General features: G+C 36.8%; 1 protein-coding gene across 3 annotated transcripts in view; it reads right to left on the bottom strand.

The window, feature by feature from the left end:
* Positions 1–16,356, bottom strand: part of scml4.L (Scm polycomb group protein like 4 L homeolog) — a 58,509-nt gene extending 42,153 nt beyond the window's left edge. The window contains exon 1 of one of the 3 annotated variants that reach the window (XM_041562999.1): positions 16,055–16,356. The gene's annotated coding sequence lies outside the window, so the exon portion shown is untranslated. The remainder of the gene's footprint in view (positions 1–16,054) is intronic. The other 2 variants (XM_041562998.1, XM_018263332.2) reach the window with 2 other exon arrangements.
* Positions 16,357–19,145: the final 2,789 nt, after the last annotated feature.

The raw sequence follows: 19,145 nt of genomic DNA, 5'->3' as shown, positions 1-19,145 counted from the left end.
ATACAATATCCCCAAGGCCTAAATCAAACATCCAAGTTTTCTTTTAAACCCAATACCACTGAAACAAAGCACAAGGCAAAGATATCCATTGCCATATACTTTATTTGTTCTGGCAATAAAGCTACTAAATGCTATAAATGCAAACATTAGTGACATTCAGTCTGTTGACTATATCTTAATCAAAACATTAAAAAACTGATATATAAGAAACAGCATATATTTATATAAAGCTATCATACTCCAATTTTGCAATACAAATATTGACAACCTTAAATCTTGTACCCTGATTAGCCTCAATTGCCCTTTTGTAGACACTGTTTCATCTATTGAAGCCATTCGTATGTTTAAATATTTAACTCAACATTAACAAAGTTATGAATGACTAATTTCATTGTCACAAATAAAAGGAAAGCAGAAATATTTCCACATTATAATTAAAACAACAATGTGATGTTTAAGACATTAAAAAGGAATATTAATGTAAAAGACAACAAATCATTATTATATATTTGCAGTTGATTGTAAAGGTCTCTATGCATTTGGCATTATTTAAGCAACGTGGAAAGTAAGTTATGGCATTTCTTTGGATGGAGTAGATTTATATAATCACTTTTTTAGCAAAAATATTTTCATTTTTTTGCTTTTATTCTTTATTTGCTTTATAAATGTCAGCTACAATTCCAAGAAACTAAATACATAAATGAATACACTGCTCTTTGTACTAAAACAATCATATTCAACTAAATACAGTATATCACACGAGCACCTGGCTGAGGAGGTAATTGGATTTACAAGCATTTCAAGCTGGCAAGTAAAAAGCCCCTGCACACAGAAATTTAAATGCTTGACAATACCACGTTACAGTTTTTAGGTTCAAAGGCATGCAAAGAAATACATTAACACTGCCATAGATAAAATTCAGTCTAGTGTTTTTGTTTGCCTGTTATTTGCAGCAGACACATTTTTTTCACTAAATGATCTCTAGCGTCTTATGACATTAATTGCACAGTGATCAAGGGAAACCTTTATCTTTAGAAAAGGTCTCTTATTGCTCCAGGCAATGTCTGCCGTAACTCCTCAGCTTTGACCAGCTTCCCGCTCTGCAAATTAATCTTCTAATAATGGAACAATCCTTTTAAACATTGTAAATACAAATTAAACAATAACCTATATGAGAAGGGTGGTGGCACACAGCCAAATTATTTTTTAACGAAAACATATTCTGGATTTATAAGTAATTATATTTTGTTGTTCCTAACAAATACAAGGTTTTGAAACCTGTCCCAGGAAATATACAATGTGCCGAGAATATTAATCGTCTGCACGTTTGGCACCCCCAATGATTATACCTTTTATTCTCCTTAATGTGAATGAAGAAAGAAAAATGTGCTGGCATCAAAGTGGTTACTCTAAACGGCATACATTTTCTGACCAGATTGGATGTTGCCTTGCACTTAGTTTTAACTCATCTGCAGTAACACTATGTGGGGAATTCACAAATGTGGTGATATTGAGAAAAAATAAAGTGGAGATAAAAATGTTGGATTTCCCACCAAATTCACAAACCTCCATCTCCACTTTTGTGAATTCCCCCCATTGTCTGCCCTGTTCCTACTACAAAAGAACCTCCTGAGCCAATAATGTCACTGAGCAGCCAGATTTTGCTGTACAACGATATAAAGGTTTCTGTTCATACTACTTTGCCTATTTGCCAGCATATTTAACATTAAGCTGTATAAAACTTTAGTGAAAAAATATATATCAAATATAGGAGCTATTTCATTGCAAGCAAGAGCTACTTTACAAGGTGAGTTTTTTCCCAATAAAGATGCAGCTATTCAATCAATTGCACTGATTACACATCAATAAAACACTAATTATTCATGTCACATTAAGAAGCAATGAAGAAAAATCATTATACTCTCTTAATCACAATACAATTTCTCCCCACGAACAATGATGGCCGGGACATTTAGAAATAATGCAGGCGCATTAAAAACTGCATCATGGAAAATAATACTAATGAAAATGTTAGCAAAACTGTACAAATTGGAAACCTATTCCCTCTAGAGTTTAAATATAATTACTGTTGTGTTTTTAAAGTTCTGATTAGTTGGCTCGGACATAGTCTTCTAATAATGGTTTGTTTTAAAAATTAAATATAACGACTAGTATTTCAAACAAATGGCTTTGTCTGACACACTGCTGAGTTGGTGGCCGTGCTTCAACACATGTCAGAGCTTTGTGTATAATTAGGGTGCAGACATAGTATCTGCTTATGCATTAGTAGGCAATTTAGCCTTAACCATTAGGAATCCAGTTTCTACATGCATAAGTGTAACTCATCACAGCAGCAAAGCTTTGCCTTTAGGGTCAAATCAATAAGGTGTGATCTGTTAAAGTTTTTCTACATTTGGATGAAGAGAATAGAATTGGCCACATAGAAGCCTTAGGGAGCTTTTCATCCCAAATGCAGAGACAATAATGGTTTCATTGAATATGGGCAAGGGAAAAAGAAGTAAAGCAACATTTAGGAAGTATTTGGACCAAACAATATTAGACAAGTCATTCTAGGCTATTAGATGTTTTCCAGTCTTAGCTCTTATCGCTTAATATAATTTGGCCCCTATTGTGTGCTATTCCAAAACAAAAACACTGAATAAGCTTAAAAGCACTGATAACCTAGGTAAAGTATTTGCAATTGCATCCATAGTACAATGTACTTCTGCATTGAGACATTACTTTCATAGTAAATAAGAGGAGTCAAAAACTGTACAATAGAATACTACTGCTATTATTATCTAATTCAGATTGCATTGCACTGTATCACTTATATAGCACCACAAACTGTACAGTATGTATGCAGTGCTTTACAAGGTATGAATACAAACAAAGATATAGTTATTATAAATGAAGCTGTGAGAATACATTTCTAAGTGCCAGGAGTCTATGCATAGTAGATATTAAGTCCCAGCACCTAAGAGCTTACAATGTATGGGGAAAAGGAGACAGAGGGGAACTCTTGCATAAGTCAGGGGTATGTTGTTGCAGAGGAAGATTATTAAAATGTCTTTTATAAACGAGGTTTGAAGACAAAGTAAGTATGGGAGCTTTTCTAATGGAAGACCATTTCAGAGACTCAGCTCATGGGGTAACTGTATGATCAAGTTGAGCATAAGGACTAGGAGGGAGGGCATGTGGAGATAAAGGCAGATACATAAGGAATACAGGAATGTAGGACTTTGAAGGTTTGTGCTAAGCTTGCATTATATCTGCAGCAAAAACAGGGAAAGCCCTGCAATAAAGAAAAGTGAAACACAATTACAGTAAATGTATTGTACTCTTTGTATTAACATTCATTTTGTCTTTGTTCAAGAATTTCTAAAGTCCCCAAGAGAATATTGAAAACTTCCATGATACATGGAAGTTTTGACTGCTGCTGTCATGTTGTCTATGACAAACACTCGCAATGGGAATCTTGGGAATGCAAAAATGAGCATTCCTATGACTTTCCTGTCTGGCAATGTCAGAACACCCAGGGGCAGATTTATCAAGGGTCGAATTTCGAAGTGTAAAAAACTTTGAAATTCGACCATCGAATTGCATTACTTCGGTTTTCGAAGTCGAAGGTTTTTTTTATCGAATTTGACCATATTAGGCCAAAGTAAAATCGGTTCGAATGATTTAATCGATCGAACAAACGATTTTACTTCGACTTCTAAAAACGTAGCCAAATGTTGGCTATAGATTCTAGGAGGTCCCCATAGGCTAACATAGCAATTCAGCAGGTTTAAGGTGGCGAAGTCGAACTTTTTTACTTCAAATCGAAGTTGAATTTAGGCCTATTCAATGGTAAATGTGCCCCTAAGTGTGTCATAAAATCAAAATTAAACCTTTGAATTAACATTTCAATTCTATTTGTTGCAGCAAGGTTGCTATTAACTATGCTGCCTTTTATCTAGCACCTAAACAAAGAGCCACCTCATATATTGCATTCAGTGGAATTTTATATAAAATACATATGCACTACAAAATTTACTTTAAATAGCACAAATTGCAAGGGAGAATACACCCCCTTTTTTATATTAGCTTATACATTATGTAGAAAGGATGCATAAACACTGCCTGAACTTTCACAAATTAATTTATATCTATTTTTAACACATACATGCTTGATTTCACAGGCTGAAAGGAAACCAAGATAGTCTCTGACCTGTTCGCCCCTCCCCCCTTAAAGGGTCAGACTAAAATAGTTTCCCCCACCAGAGGTGTGGGTTAATAGAGTTCGCACTCTGGTTGGAGGAAACAATAGTTTTCTTTTAAAAAAAAATGCCCCTGCCTGCACTACACTGGCTGCACTGGTAAAGAGCTCCCGGTGCGATCAGCCATGTTGCATAGCATGCATGCGCATAATGAGCTTCTAACGTAGAAGCCTCTGAATCTGACATCACGTGAATGCTAATTTTGGCACTCGGTCATTATGTGCATGCATGTGTCCCAACATGCCGCCTGCACATGGGCAGGCAACCTGTGACAAGCAGGGGCAATTTAAAAAATATATATTGTTTCCCCCAACAGGAGTGTGAGCTCTATTAGCCTGCCACTTTGATGCGGGAGGCAATTTAAGTTGACAGGTGCCCTTTAAGCTGGCAGTGTAATGAAACCACACCACACCTTGTTCCATTGGGAACTGGGATTCTGGGTTTTAAAATCCCTCTGATTACCAGAGAATCTGTGCACCACCCAATATGGAAAGCAGAGGGACTTCAATCACATCACAATGGAACAAGGTGAAGGAGGGGTTGCATTGCACTGTAATGTTGGAAATTGGTTTGTCAGTGTAACATACTGTAGTATACTTTAAATCTGTGGAATCAGGTATGTTTGTGTTACGAAATGCATTTATATTTATCCTGGAAGTTCAGAGTGTTCATGCACCTTTTCTACATAAACCCAACTGAATGAGCTCATGTCAAAAAGGGTTTATATCTTCCCTTTAATCAGTCAGTGCCCATCGCTATTCAAGCTATATATACTGATAGCATGCACAGTGCTTGCTTCACATTTTGCACACATCTCTTCTGGCTTTTCTCAGGCAATAATTATTTGGCAACCTCCTTTTAGATAATTGTATAAAAGCTATGTATTATTCATGCAAAGATTAGCTAGCTGCAAATGCCCATTGGTCATTTATCAGAAACCAAAATCTTATTAGCTTGTTATAGGTTTGTTCTCTTGGGGATCTATTCCAAATATACTGTACTGCAGTATATATTAAAACTTAAAATTATAATCCTATAAATCTCATGGCAATATACAGTGCAGTTAACTAAAAGTAAACAAGAAACTTAAAGCACCAGGATGGAAAAAAGAGAATCACTTTAAGCAATCACCACCATGCAGAATGTTGTATTGCTCCATTTTCAGTTTAAGTAATAATGCCCTGAAATTCAACTTAAATGAGGTAGAAAGGTAATGTGCAAATGGAGGTATATAAGAGCAACTTTCATCCATTAGTGCATTTAAAAAATTCAGAAGCCAAATTACATTCCATTGTACTGCATGCATAATTGGATAGAAGTTGTAGAAAGCTTTAGGAATGAGAATCATCTGAGAATCATCTGAAATTTAAGCATACTTTACAAGCAGATTCCTTGATGATGGGCAAGGTAAATCTGCAGTACATGGAGCTGTTCTTATTGTTTCCATGTTTTTATGCTACTTAAAGATCCTTGATGTTTCACAATAATTGACTGAATAGGAAGGACACTCTATTGATGAACTGCTGAGAAAGCCTTGGGGAGTTTAATAACAAATCAACAAACCAAGGTTTTACATAATTGTGTCCTTGACATTGTGCATTTAGATTACTGAGAAAGATACTCCACCAGTTCCCACTTGGCACACAGCAAATCCTATGCAGGCTGTGATATACGGGGGATCCAAGCAGATTGACGCTTGGTACGCTCTAATTAATCCCAGGCATCTATAGCTCACTTAAGGCGAGGAGATTTCATATTCAACTCAATCTTTTTTTTTTATTTATAAAAAGATTTGTTTTTTTAACTTGTGGAAGTTAATAAGTTAGACGTTAATAAAAAGGTATCGACATACCTAAACACAAACATCAGTGGATTATAGATCTACCTTTATGCCTATGAAAAATAGCGTAAGATTAGGGTAAGATCGCACGTTGCTGTTACAGAAAGATGCCTGGACCAGGGCTGCTTTTTCCCCAAAGGGTAGTGCCAGCCCAAGGTAAAAATCGTAGCAACTGAATTGACTGGTGGTGCCTATGATATTAGGGTTTACTTAAAGGAACAGTAACACCAACACCATATAAGTGTTTTAAAGTAATGAAAATATCATGTAGTGTTGCCCTGCACTGGTAAAACTGATCTGTATACTTCACAAAAACTACTATAGTTCATCTAAACAAACTGCTGTGTAGCAATGGCGGAAATTGAGAAACGGCTATATGGCACAGGTTAACTAATGGATAACAGATAACACCACTAGACAGACAGAGCTTATTTGCTATCTGCTGTGTAACCTGAGCCTTTTCTCCTCTGAATGGTTGCCTCCATTGCTACACACCAGCTTATTTATATAAACAATAGTAGTGTTTCTGAAGCAAACACAGCAGTTTTACCAGTGCAGGGCAACACTGCATTATATTTTCATTACTTTAAAACACTTTTATTTTTTAACGTTACTGTTACTTTAATAAACCATCCATAGAAAAGCAATTTTTGCATTCATTTTGAGACATTTCTGTTTTAAGCATGTTTTTGCTATGCCAGGGGTTACCGAAAAGGAGACATATTTTTTAAAGGGAAGGGTTACATTTAATAGGTATTAAAAAATGAAAGAGAATGGGTGTGCCTTTAGCTGATATATAATAATGTTCTACACATCTGTCATTTAAAATTTTAGCAAACTACATAAATTAAAGTACCTCAATAAGTAAAATGGTACTGAGAAGCTTTAAAGTGACTATATATGTGGTACGTAAAAGAGTTATTTTGGTTTAGTATCCTGGTTCTCTAATAGAAAAGAGCTACAAAATTAACTCTAGCTTTAGAAAATCCAGTGAATAAAATAGGTATTTCTTTTAAGGTGCTCTTTGCTGACAGTCCTTCCCCCACTGAACACAAAAATTGACTAAGAAATTGTTATAAAGATCATGTCTTGTGTTCCATTCTAAGACAACCTCACCTTACAGGAAAGCATGTTATTTATAGATTCGCATCCTGTGCTGTAGACAAGCAGTTCACCGAGATCTTAGACAAAGGTTCCAAAATTCTATTTCACTTTCACCTAAAATAACACTTTTATACTTTTATAACCTTTTTTTTGTTTTGTATGTCAATGAATTTAGTCAATACCTTATGACATATGACACAGCCGATTTCAATACACACTGGAAAACTATCAAGTTCTAAATTGTCAAAATAATCATATGAAAAAAGCAGATTGAAAAGAAGTGAAAAGAAACCAAAAACAGGTTTGTGTTAGGGGGAGACGTGCATGATAGATTGATAGATAGATAGATATAGGTGAATTTTCTAGGTTGGCCAAGCCTATTGCAATGTGCTCAGCATTGTGGTCATTTACAGTTGGATTCAGATGATCAATGTGAAGGACCCTTGGTCTGTTACAATCAATAGAACCTGGCATAAAGGATTTCACAGACAGCATTGAACTCAAAGAAATAATGAGAAAGCGAAGGAGACAAACAATAAAGCTGGTCTAATCCATATCCCTATAGACAAACAAACACAGAAAAGAATGCAGACTACTGTGTAGAATTCTGCAAATAAGGAGATATAATACAGGCAAATCCCTACAAAAAGACAAATGCAGATTGTGAGAAAATGATTAGACATTGGGGGATTGATTCGGTATATATATATCAAGATATATATATATATATCTTGATAAAGACCCCACTGAGGGTCGAAACGTCGATTCTAATAAAGCTTTTTACTGCATAAGTCCCTAGAGTGCAACAGCATTTTTATAAATGTCTATATGATACCACTGTAAGCACCACGGCATTAACTTTTTCCAGTCTGTGCAGCAGCCCCACGGACTATATATATAATTATGATGGCAATGTATTTATCAAGCGCATATTCTGCAGTGCTGTACAATGGAAGAGTGTATACATCAAACATACAAATCAATACAGAAGGAAGAGGGCCCTGCATATTAAATGTAAAAAAATAAGTATGGAAAAAACATGAGGGTTAATTTTGTACATTTGTACCCTGGCTCGGGACTTTTAGCCCATTTGCCAGCATTATATTCATGAGGGGAAACTAGGGAAGGCATGTAGGCATACTTGTTCTTGTCTGACTTGTTCTATGTCCTCCTTTTAAGAAAATGGTATACCCCAAACATGCTAATAATTATAAATTACTGACAACATTCTAAATAGTCATAAATCACTGAAAGCTCTTTTCATAACACTGATTTGAATTGACAAGAACCAAATGTGAGTTATGCCCTGCTGCACAACTGGCTCACCCAATGATACAATAGCTTTTCAACAAATTAGCTATCTAGAATCAAAGAGTGAATTATGCACATGTCTTGTAGCAAATGTGCACTCACAGGTTGTTATTGTGGTTAAAAGAACTTTCTGACCAAGATAAAACCTGTGAGTGTGTATTTCCTTTACTATGTGGGCATGTCTACCTTACAATCTCTCTCTCTCTCTTTGTTTGTCTCTGTATAAACACAGTAAGTTTATTTCTTTGTAGATTTGCACTGTGTAGAAAGATATACCACATACTGAAATATTAATATACATTTCAGATATATATCTCTGACATGTGCCTAATTACAGTAAATCTGCACGCAAACGTACAGTAGATTATTCATAGAAAACCAAAGAGTACACATTTTATCACTAAAAAGCTCCGTAGGAATCAGCTGCTTTAAGATTCCTTATTTTACTTTATTCTTGAGAATACACAGAATCCATATTTAATATTATTTTATTTCAAATACTGATTCCTGAATAGCCATATTCCAAACATTATCTGAACCTAATCCAGAAACCTTCATATTTAAATTTAGTAAAATTGAGATAAGGTGTCACTTTTTGTTATTTAGAGCTTTCAAATTACAGAAATGTGGGGTTTTGGATATGGTTTTGCTAAGCATTGTGGGTTTTGGTCAGATACAGATCCTGCAAAAAAATGCACAGGTGGTCCAAAATGGTCTAGCACAGCATAGGTAACTTCCAGAAGTAAATGCACAAATATATCTCACAAAACACAGGCTTGTCTGAGTAGCTAACAAGAGAAGATTGTAATTAGTATCAGCACTTGTGATTTATAGATATGTCCAGAACTGGCTTTCACTGTATTGAACCAAACGTTCCCAAGGGGCCGATGGTAGAACATACAAGGAAAAATAAGTGAATACAATCCTTATTTGTCTTTATTTGCAGCATTATACACTGTATTTTGCATTGTATTCTGCATTTAACCCAATTTTACACCACCCCTAGTTGGTCTAACTCAAAATTAACAGGATATATTAAGATGTCAAAAATATTCTGAAATAAAAAATGTATGTATTTTGCACAAAATTGCTGTCACATTTTAATTAGTAACCCTCCTAGTGTAGATTTTACACAATGTACCTTGACATTAATATGCCAATGTTTGGTGTATATGGCCAATAATAATTACATTTTATTACACAGATACTTTTTATTACACAGATACTGTACTTCTCACTGTTATAAAAAAAAAATGCAGTTTAAAAAACAGATAATTGTATTTATGAACTGCTTTTTATATATAAATATTGCCCTAAGAATAGCAGGACAACCATATAGGAAATAAAAACACAAAGCCTTAACCCTTTCCATCTCTGTGGACTCCATGAGACACTGTAGTCTCTTCAGAAGAATCATGTTTTTTAATAAAAACTGATGATGAAAACAGAAACATCAAGAGATTATGAATTATTTCATTTGAGCTTCAAAGGGACTCAGACAAAATGATTCGTAAGCTTTGAATAAAGTGAAATGGTAGGAGGGATGGAAGTGAAGCGATATTAAGTGTCACATGCTAAAAGACAGTGTAAATCACAATTTTACAAGCAATGGATTACAAACAAACCAGCACCAGATTTAGGGGTAGGAAGAAGCACGTTCTTTGGGTGAAACAGAGGGGGTTGCCTGGCACATACCTCTACCTTTGCCTACCCCTTCTCCGAGCCCTCGTCTCCTCACTGCCACTTATCAGATATTACTGTCCTCTCTTGTGAGTTTGTGTGCCCCCGCTCTGCCTGCACAGTGCCAGGCCCAGATTTGTGGAAAGGCCACAAAGGCCCGGGCCTAGGGCAGCAGAATTTTAGGTGGTGGCATGCCACCCAACCACACCCACATTTGTTTGGAAGCACTGGGGATTCAGAGGAGATACAATCTTTTTTTTAAGATTTCCTGTGCACCAATCCCCAGTACTCCAGACCCAATGCTGACAATTTGAGCATGTGCACAAAGGAAGGGGAGGGGAAGGAGGAGATGAACAGCAGCGGGCCTATGGGTGCCTGCTATGTAAATCCGGCTTTGCGCAGCGCATACCCCAAGGAGGGGCTAAGAAGTTGGGCAGGTTGCCTCTGGCGCCCAGTTAGGTCACATGAGCCAATTAACAGTCAAAGTTCTGCCTTCTGCTTCCACACTTCTTCCTGTTGCAAATGGAGCTGCATTATTTTTGGTCAAGTGATCGCTGAGGCAGCACACAGACCATTACAAAATGGTGGTTCAAGGTAAGAGATGTTAAAAGGCAATATGTACTTATATATATATTCCAGCTTGGAAATATTCTTTAATAGGACGCTTAAAAGGATATAAACTATAGCTTAACTATCTATTTTTGGTGTAAAGTTTTCCTTTAAGGGAGGTGTTTAATGCCAGACTCCCAAGTGCCTATAGCAGAGCACATGTAGCTGATGTCTTCTTATTAGCCCTAACTCTCAGCTTATTATTGTGCCCAGCAATGTATGAATGAATGATAATTTAGCCAAATAAGAGTGGCTTACAAGTGGCACTTTAAGGTTAAAAAAGCACATATTTTAATTGGTTACTGGAAAGGCATTAAAGTTTGTGGCAGTGAAGGTAAAAAATGAATGGGAAACAAGGAAAGATGGGAATGCCAATAAATGGCTGTAATTGCTAATGCAACATAGGAAGAGGATATGCACAAGTTTCTTGGGAAGGAAAAATAATAATCTTGATGCGTGTGAAAAGGAAAGGAGTTAATACTGCCCTAAAATACCATGCTGAGAATTAATTGTAATGTCACACACAGAAATGAGAGACATTTAGAAGTTACTGATGAAACAATAAATAATATTATCTATAAACTGTGATTTTTAAAACACATGAGCAGGTAATCGCTATTAATAGAGCTTGGCACCAAACTACACTATAGGCAACAGAAGAAGCAATTTGAGCATAATACCAAGAAAAAATAATTTTGAAAAAACAAAGGATAATAATAGTAATAACTCAAGACAGCTTTATTATGGATTGGGCCTACCCTAATGTTATACAGGTATGGGACCTGTTATGCAGAATGCTCAGAACCTGGGTTTTTTGGATAACAGATCTCTCTGTAATTTGAATCTTCATATGTTAAGTCTACTAGAAAATCCTGTAAACATTAAATAAACGCAATAGGGTGATTTTGTTTTCAATAAGGATTAAATGAATTAAATAATTATTAAATTATTATTTACAAAGTACTGTTTTATTAATACAGAGAAAAAAGGAAATCATATAAAAAAAAAAGTCTATGGGAGTCTTTCTGTAATTCGGAGCTCTTGGTTAATGGGTTTCCATGAACAGATCCCATAACTGTACTGCAATATCCAGATTTCCTCTACGAGACAGAAATCCACGTTCATTAAATCAAAGCATCCTTTTATGGTTTTGTCTGGTTGACTCAAACTGAGAGACAAACCAATCTCACAAAAAAGACATTGAATATTTTTTATATGATTAAACATCTCTTAAACATTAGTCTGCAAGTGGCATATTCTGTTTGATCAGCACATGATGGGAAGGTCACCTTCTGACAAAGCTACCTATATTGAAGATATATCTTACGTTTTTCATTTTTTTTTCTTAAGATGTGCTTGATGTATGCACTTTAAAACTGCTTGTGTTAAAGGAGAAGGAAAGGTTAAAACTAAGTATGCCTTATCAGAAAGGTCCACCTAAATATACCAGTAAACCCTCAAAGTAGTGCTGCTCCGAGTCCTCTGTCAAAAGAAACACAGCATTTCTTTCCTTCTATTGTGTACACATGGGCTTCTATATGAGACTTCCTGCCTTTAGCTTAACCCTCCTTGCCCTGGGCGTGAGCATGCACAGTTTGCGCCTCTTCCCCACCCCCTCCTTCTCTGCTGTAATCTGAGCCCAGAGCTATATGTGTGCAGGGAAAGACTCAGGCAGGAAGTGATGTCACACCAAGCTAATACTGCAGCTGCTATCTTAAGCAAACAGAGAGTTTCTAGAGTTTTTTACGCAGGTATGGTAAAACATTCTACAAAATAAATATAGCATTCTAGCTTGCACTATTGCAGCTAATCTATTGGCAATAAAATGCCTCCATAGCTTTCCTTCTCCTTTAAACAGGTATAAGGTAAAGGTGTTAAGAAGGTATAACTGCCAACAATGAGGATTAATTTAGCAAAAAACTAAAAATCAGAGAAGGATAGCATTTATAGCAGTTTTAAATTGGCCTGCAGCTGTATCTGCCCTTTTTAATCTGTGTTTACATATCAGGTAGATTAATTATATGAAATATGAATCATTTTATTCTTTTAAAAATTGAAGGTCAAAGTGGTCATATCTATTGAACGATAATTTGTTATTGACATGAAAGCTTTTTTATGTCCAAGGGCAAGGACAGAAATATTGACTTTCTTACTAGGTTATTAATAGATCATATAGATATAGGGACTTTCACCTTCAGTGATATTTTTGCATATTGTAATGGAAGTAAGGGCTAGGCAACTGTGTTTTTTGTCTAGAACCATTGAACAAAAGAGAAAAAGTTGTTTGCATCTAGGATCTAATTTAATACTACAAATGCAAACAGAGCCCACATGATAATTCTTTCCTATTAAATGGGGCAGTAATTATCAAACCCAGCCAGATGTCCCTGTAAGCTCAGTAGCACAATGCTGGCCACAATAATTGTGTCATGGTGTCATAAAATTTCTTGGGCTCTGCTAATTGGGGAGTGTCAGACAAAATAATTTGTAGTGGTGCCACTTTATAAAACCATTGGTTACTGAAATTGAATTCAACAATTGCCCAATTATAGCAGGAGGCCTACCGAGAGGACAAAGAGGAAACTATGTTTCACTGTTTGTCATGCAAAACATATTTTGCAATATATGTTTTTGCATGACAGTAAAGATGATTCCTTTAGTAAGTCTATCACTGTTTACGGTTATACTTATTGCACTGTATGTATGTTTGGGGGGAGAGTTGACTGGAAATGATTATATGTGTCCATACCAATCCCGATCCGTCATGAGTGATCACTGCTGAATTAAGAATACTGGGGCTGCAGGTGGACCAATCGAAAAGCAGAGTCTCTTCAATAAGCATATTAAAATGAGCAATAAGAGGTTTGGAAGACTTTGGATCCTGGGGCCAAGCTCCCCATCATCACAAAACCAAGACAGTAAAGCCATGGCTTAGTGACCCCAAACCACCGACTGCTGGTGGGTACACAACTAATGCTTCCACTGCCCTTAGAATCTGTTGTTGCCACTGATGGGAAAAGTCCTCTGCTATATCCTCTTACATGATTACAGATTCCACAGTAGCAAATCTACAGCTGCCTTATTATTTGGTCAACAACACATAATTGTGGAAATCAGCTTTTTCCATGCTATAATTTTCATGTAAGTATGAGTTTGTACAGTATCATTTGTTATGTACATTATTGTCACAGATTGCTAAAAAAAATATAGGCTACATTGGCTATAGCAATGAAGCAAAATATGACTTTGCTCTGAATAAGCCTGTGACATTTTCTTTGCTCCATACATTCAGGTCTAAAGTCCATTAGTTGAAAGATCACATTAGACTGTTTATGTTGCTAGGCTACCAGACATGAGTTTGCATATTCAGTTTATATTACTTGCATGTGTGACACACAGTTAATTGATGCAGGCAAGGGCATTTATTAAAGGAAAACTATACCCCCAAAATGAATACTTAAGCAACAGATAATTTATATCAAATTGAATGACATATTAAAGAATCTTACCAAATTGGAATATATATTTACATAAATATTGCCCTTTTACATCTCTTGCCTTGAACCACCATTTCGTGACATCTGTGCTGCCTCAGAGATCACCTGACCAGAAATACTACAACTCTAACTGTAACAGGAAGAAGTGAGGAAGCAAAAGGCAGAACTCTGTCTGTTAATTGGCTCATGTGACCTTACATGTGGTTTGTATGTGTGCACAGTGAATCTTACGATCTCAGGGGGCGGCCCTTATTTTTTAAAATGGCAATTTTCTATTTATGATTACCCAATGGCACATACTACTAAAAAAGTATATTATTATGATAATGGTTCATTTACATGAAGCAGGGTTTTACACATGAGCTGTTTTACTCAGTATCTTTTAATAGAGACCTACATTGTTTGGGGGGTATAATTTTCCTTTAAAATCAGACTTATATATAAGATATTTTATACATTTAAGAATTCTTCAATAGATAAAAATCATATAACGTTTTTTGTGTTACACATAAAAAAAACAAAGGAATTTTCAGCTGTATATGTTATAAAATCAAATGTTAACATAGTTTAATGGGATTGCTTTTGCAGTATGTAACATGCTGTACATTTTGTTCATCTATACTAGACAGGAATTTTAGAGAAGCAGCAGATTTTGTTATGTTGATACAGCCTTTATTTGGATACACAGGATGGCCTGTTGGTAATTAAGTGATAGTCTGCTTTGCCTGCAGTATACACAGAACTGCACAGATGTCTGATAAACAAGAGCTTTCTGTCTCTATCATGGTATATACTTATCATGTCACTAGTGCAAAGTGTTTCATGATGAGCTCTAACAATGAGATATGTGGTGTCTGCTTTGCAGACGTCTGTCTCTTTAATACAATTCTACTATATCATTTTTTTTTTTTTGGCTACTCACTTTAGATCAGAATGATCACACATCGTTCTGCAGCACCTTCTTTGTGCCAATTAATGAACACACTTCTATAGGCTTAAATGTAACAGACATATAAGCTGCATCTATAGTCCCCAACCCAAAGGCTCATGGGGGATTCTGGGAGATATAATTGAGTGGAAAACTGGAGAGGCACAGGTTGGAAATACAAAACAGCAATCTGAATTCTATCTAGATTTTCAATATACTTGCAGTCTAGTAACTGTCTCCAGCAGCAGAGACAAAATTGCAATAAAACGCCTTTGCTTGTAAAGAGATAATCTTCCTGGGACAGAAATACTGTTAAGTCTTATTGTACTGATGCTTACGACAAGTGACACTAAATGGGCAAAGTGTTACTGGTTCAGAACTAGAGATGCACTACTGACAAATATCTGCTTTTTTGCAACATGTAGAAAAAAATGATTGTACGGCATGCAATATTACAGTAAATATGAGCATTTCCCCTCTATAAAGCAGTAATGAAAAGGATTATTTCTATATTAAGCACACAGTAGAAATAATACTAATAGAAATCATAACGGCATTAATATACATTATATATGATTATGTAAAAAAACAAAAAAGTCAGATTAGAACTGTACAGAGAAGAATTCTACTTGAATATATAAATGTCTTGTCATGTGGCTTATATCCAAGCACATCCACCTGTGTCTTTTCAGTCACTATTATTGACTACATGCAGATTTATGTTATTATAACTATATATGAATGCACACACACACACAAATACATATAGAAATGATGAGTGGAAGAAGCAGAAGAATCCAGTGGGTAACAGCAACCCCCTTACCTATTAGCCTTTGCAGAGCAGCTGTCAGTCTCCTTACTGATCACTGTTGTTTTGATTTGAAGGACAGATGATTGCCAGCACATGCACACAGACCCTCGCAAAAGCCATCTTCTCCCTGTCTGCTAGCAAACTGAAAGTCTCCAGCAGCTCAGCTCTCCAGCTGCAAACATCTCATTAGACTAATGCATTCAGCACAGGCAGAAAACTCGATTTACCATAGCTACAGCAATGAATTTCCATTACGATGACAGCTTCAACCACATCATGTCCGGAAAACCAGCCAACCACTGGCTTTTAAAAGAACACACACATTTTGCATGCAGAAAATGAGGCCTGTGTACTGCCTCTCTTCCTCTTTGCTGCAGTAAGGGAAAAGATGTCTCTATACATAAATATATCTGTACATGTGAAAAGAAAGGAACCGACTGTACTAAGTAAATATGTTTGTGCAGTAAATTCATATTCAGAAAAGAAGATTTAAAAAGCAACATCATTTAATGACTCTTTTTCAATTTTAAAAACAGGAATGTGACTAAAATACCCAGTTTCAATATTATGTGCGTTTCGGTTTAAATTACATACTTTTCCTGTTTCCATAGAAACCAGACAGTAACATCATCCCTTTGTCCTGATCATACTACGCTTCGGTCCTTGACTGAGCAAGCATGAAGAAAATCATTCAAAAGCATGCATTTAATATATATATATATATATATATATATATATATATATATATATATATATATATATATATATATATATATATATTAGATAAACGTTTTTCTACTGTCGCATAATTATTTTACATTTGTAAATGTAATGTGAATCCTAAATTCTGAAATATGTACATAAAAGGCAGCTTTTCTGCAGCTGATTATTTATGTAAATGTAGTCATGTTTGGGTGCTACACACATAGAAACTGGGATTAATTGATGGAATGCACTTGAATCTCATCATTAGGGACTGGGGATTTTTTTCTCGCATGAATGGTGATAAGGTATAGTATATACCCCTCCAACACCCTTTAGAGGCATTTATATAAAATCTCCACTAAAATCTCAGTTTGTCCCACAGGTCTTTTCCCTCCAACATTCCCATTTAAACATATCTCTGAATGAGATTTATACAGTACATCTCTGAAGGTCTCTACAAAAGCAGTGCATTAGAATTGTGGAAACTCTCTCCCTTTTGAGTGTAAAGTAGCAGGAATCCTGGGTAAACATCCAAGGTTTGCTTCTGAATCCTGCTTTTATCCATATTTCTAATGCTTCACTAATAAGTTTGAAGATCAACCAGAATATCAATTTCCCAGATCCCAGCAACAGGCCGGATTTTAGGGGGGCGGCATGCTGTCCAACCATACCCACATTGGTTCAAAAACACTTGGGATGTGCTGGAAATCAATCAGTTTTTAAATTCCCATGCGCAAATCCCCATTGCTCTGGTCCAGATGATGAAAATTTACACGAATAAAGGGGAGGCGACAAGGGCAACAAATGGCAGTGGGCCTAGGGGCACCCACTATGTAAATCCGGCCCTGGCTATGGTGTTTCCCAGGGGCTAGAGCCCTTGTGCTGGAGCAGCATGGCAGATACCGGAGGAAGCCACAAGGTGTCGCTGCTGCACCACTTTACTATAAAAGGGAGAGCCATGTGGAGAAAAAGAATCTAAACTGGCAAAATGTAGGCTTAAGTGGAGTTCCATAGGCCTGCCAAGGCTGAGGCAGGATCCTCCAATGCCTGGAAGCTCCACCATGCGGGTTTCAAGCTTGGAAATGTTGGTTTGTGTGCTCACACTACGGAGAGTGTTGGGAGTTGTAGTTTAGCAGTGGAAATCTTAAGTGCTCGCACTATAGACAGTGCTGGGAGCTATGTCTGGAGGATAAAACAAGCTGCATATGTTAATAGAATGGATTCATCGCTGTGGATGCCTGCTCCAGCTCTGGGTGAGCCTACCAGTCTCAGTGAATCCCATGGGCAAGGTGTGCCCAGGGGAGGGTAGAAAAAGAGAGGATCCATCACATTTACATTTGTGATATGGGCTTTGTTTATGCCTGCCACGAGGGAGCCAATACTAAATCTGGAGGGAGAGGTATTTGGGCTGCTAGTGCTACTTGTGCTACTTGGGACCTATTGTACTCATTGGGGATAAGGGACTGAGACTCTGATTCTTCCAATGGAGAAGTGCGGGACTTGCCTGGCACGGAGGTCCAGGAAATGGACTGCCACAGGTTCCCAGGGGAGTGGGTCATTATTGTTTGATGTAAATGTAATTTTACTTACCCTTTAAATTACACTTTCTTTATATAAAGTTGATGTAAAAAAGCAAAGTGTGTATTGAATGTTATTCCTAATGGGCCACCCGCAGGTGTATTCCCGGATCCCATTAGGTGGAGGCACTGCCAGAGAGGAGTTTTCCCAGTACCCTTTCACCTTGCAAAGGGGACTCAGGACCTGCATCTGTAAGAATTATGTGATGTACAACCTTGGCACCAGGGGGGTGGCCAAAAAGGGGTTACATATATATGCAGTGGCGCCTGAAGGAACTACACTGTGCGCACCCCCCCCCCGTGAAAAATCTTCAGCAGTGCCTGACATTTACAGCAACTCCCCAATTCTGCCCCCGACGTCCCCTGCATCCTGCCAGCTCGTGCTATCTGCAAGCTTTCAGATAGGCAAGCCACTGGGGAAGGTGACTTATAGAACTATACAGGGAGCAGACCCTGTGGTCTGGGCCCCTCGTCCCCTGTGACAGCATGGTCTGCTTTCTCTATAGTTATGCCAATATATGTATTAAAATCTAGGGACGTTGTTCCTCAAGCAGCTCATACGGATTGAGGAAAACCTACAATCATTTGCTTTTGAAGTCTTTTTAGACAAAATGGGCTTCTTATGTTATGACTTCCCTGGCTTTGCAGGCACTGCCCGGCAAATATCATTATAGAAGGTGAAACGAATCTATGGTTGGGCTTTTAAACCTAGCTGGTATATATTAGCTTCTAGAAGAGTGATCCCCAACCAGTGGCTCGCGAGCCTATAAGGGGTAGATGAATCAAGCGCACTTGTGATGAATGCTTTAATCCTCTTATAA

This window comes from Xenopus laevis, chromosome 5L, assembly GCF_017654675.1.
Source record: "Xenopus laevis strain J_2021 chromosome 5L, Xenopus_laevis_v10.1, whole genome shotgun sequence".
Taxonomy (NCBI): domain Eukaryota; kingdom Metazoa; phylum Chordata; class Amphibia; order Anura; family Pipidae; genus Xenopus; species Xenopus laevis.
The sequence above is the reverse complement of the archived record's forward strand: the minus strand, read 5'-3'. Positions and strand labels throughout refer to the sequence as shown.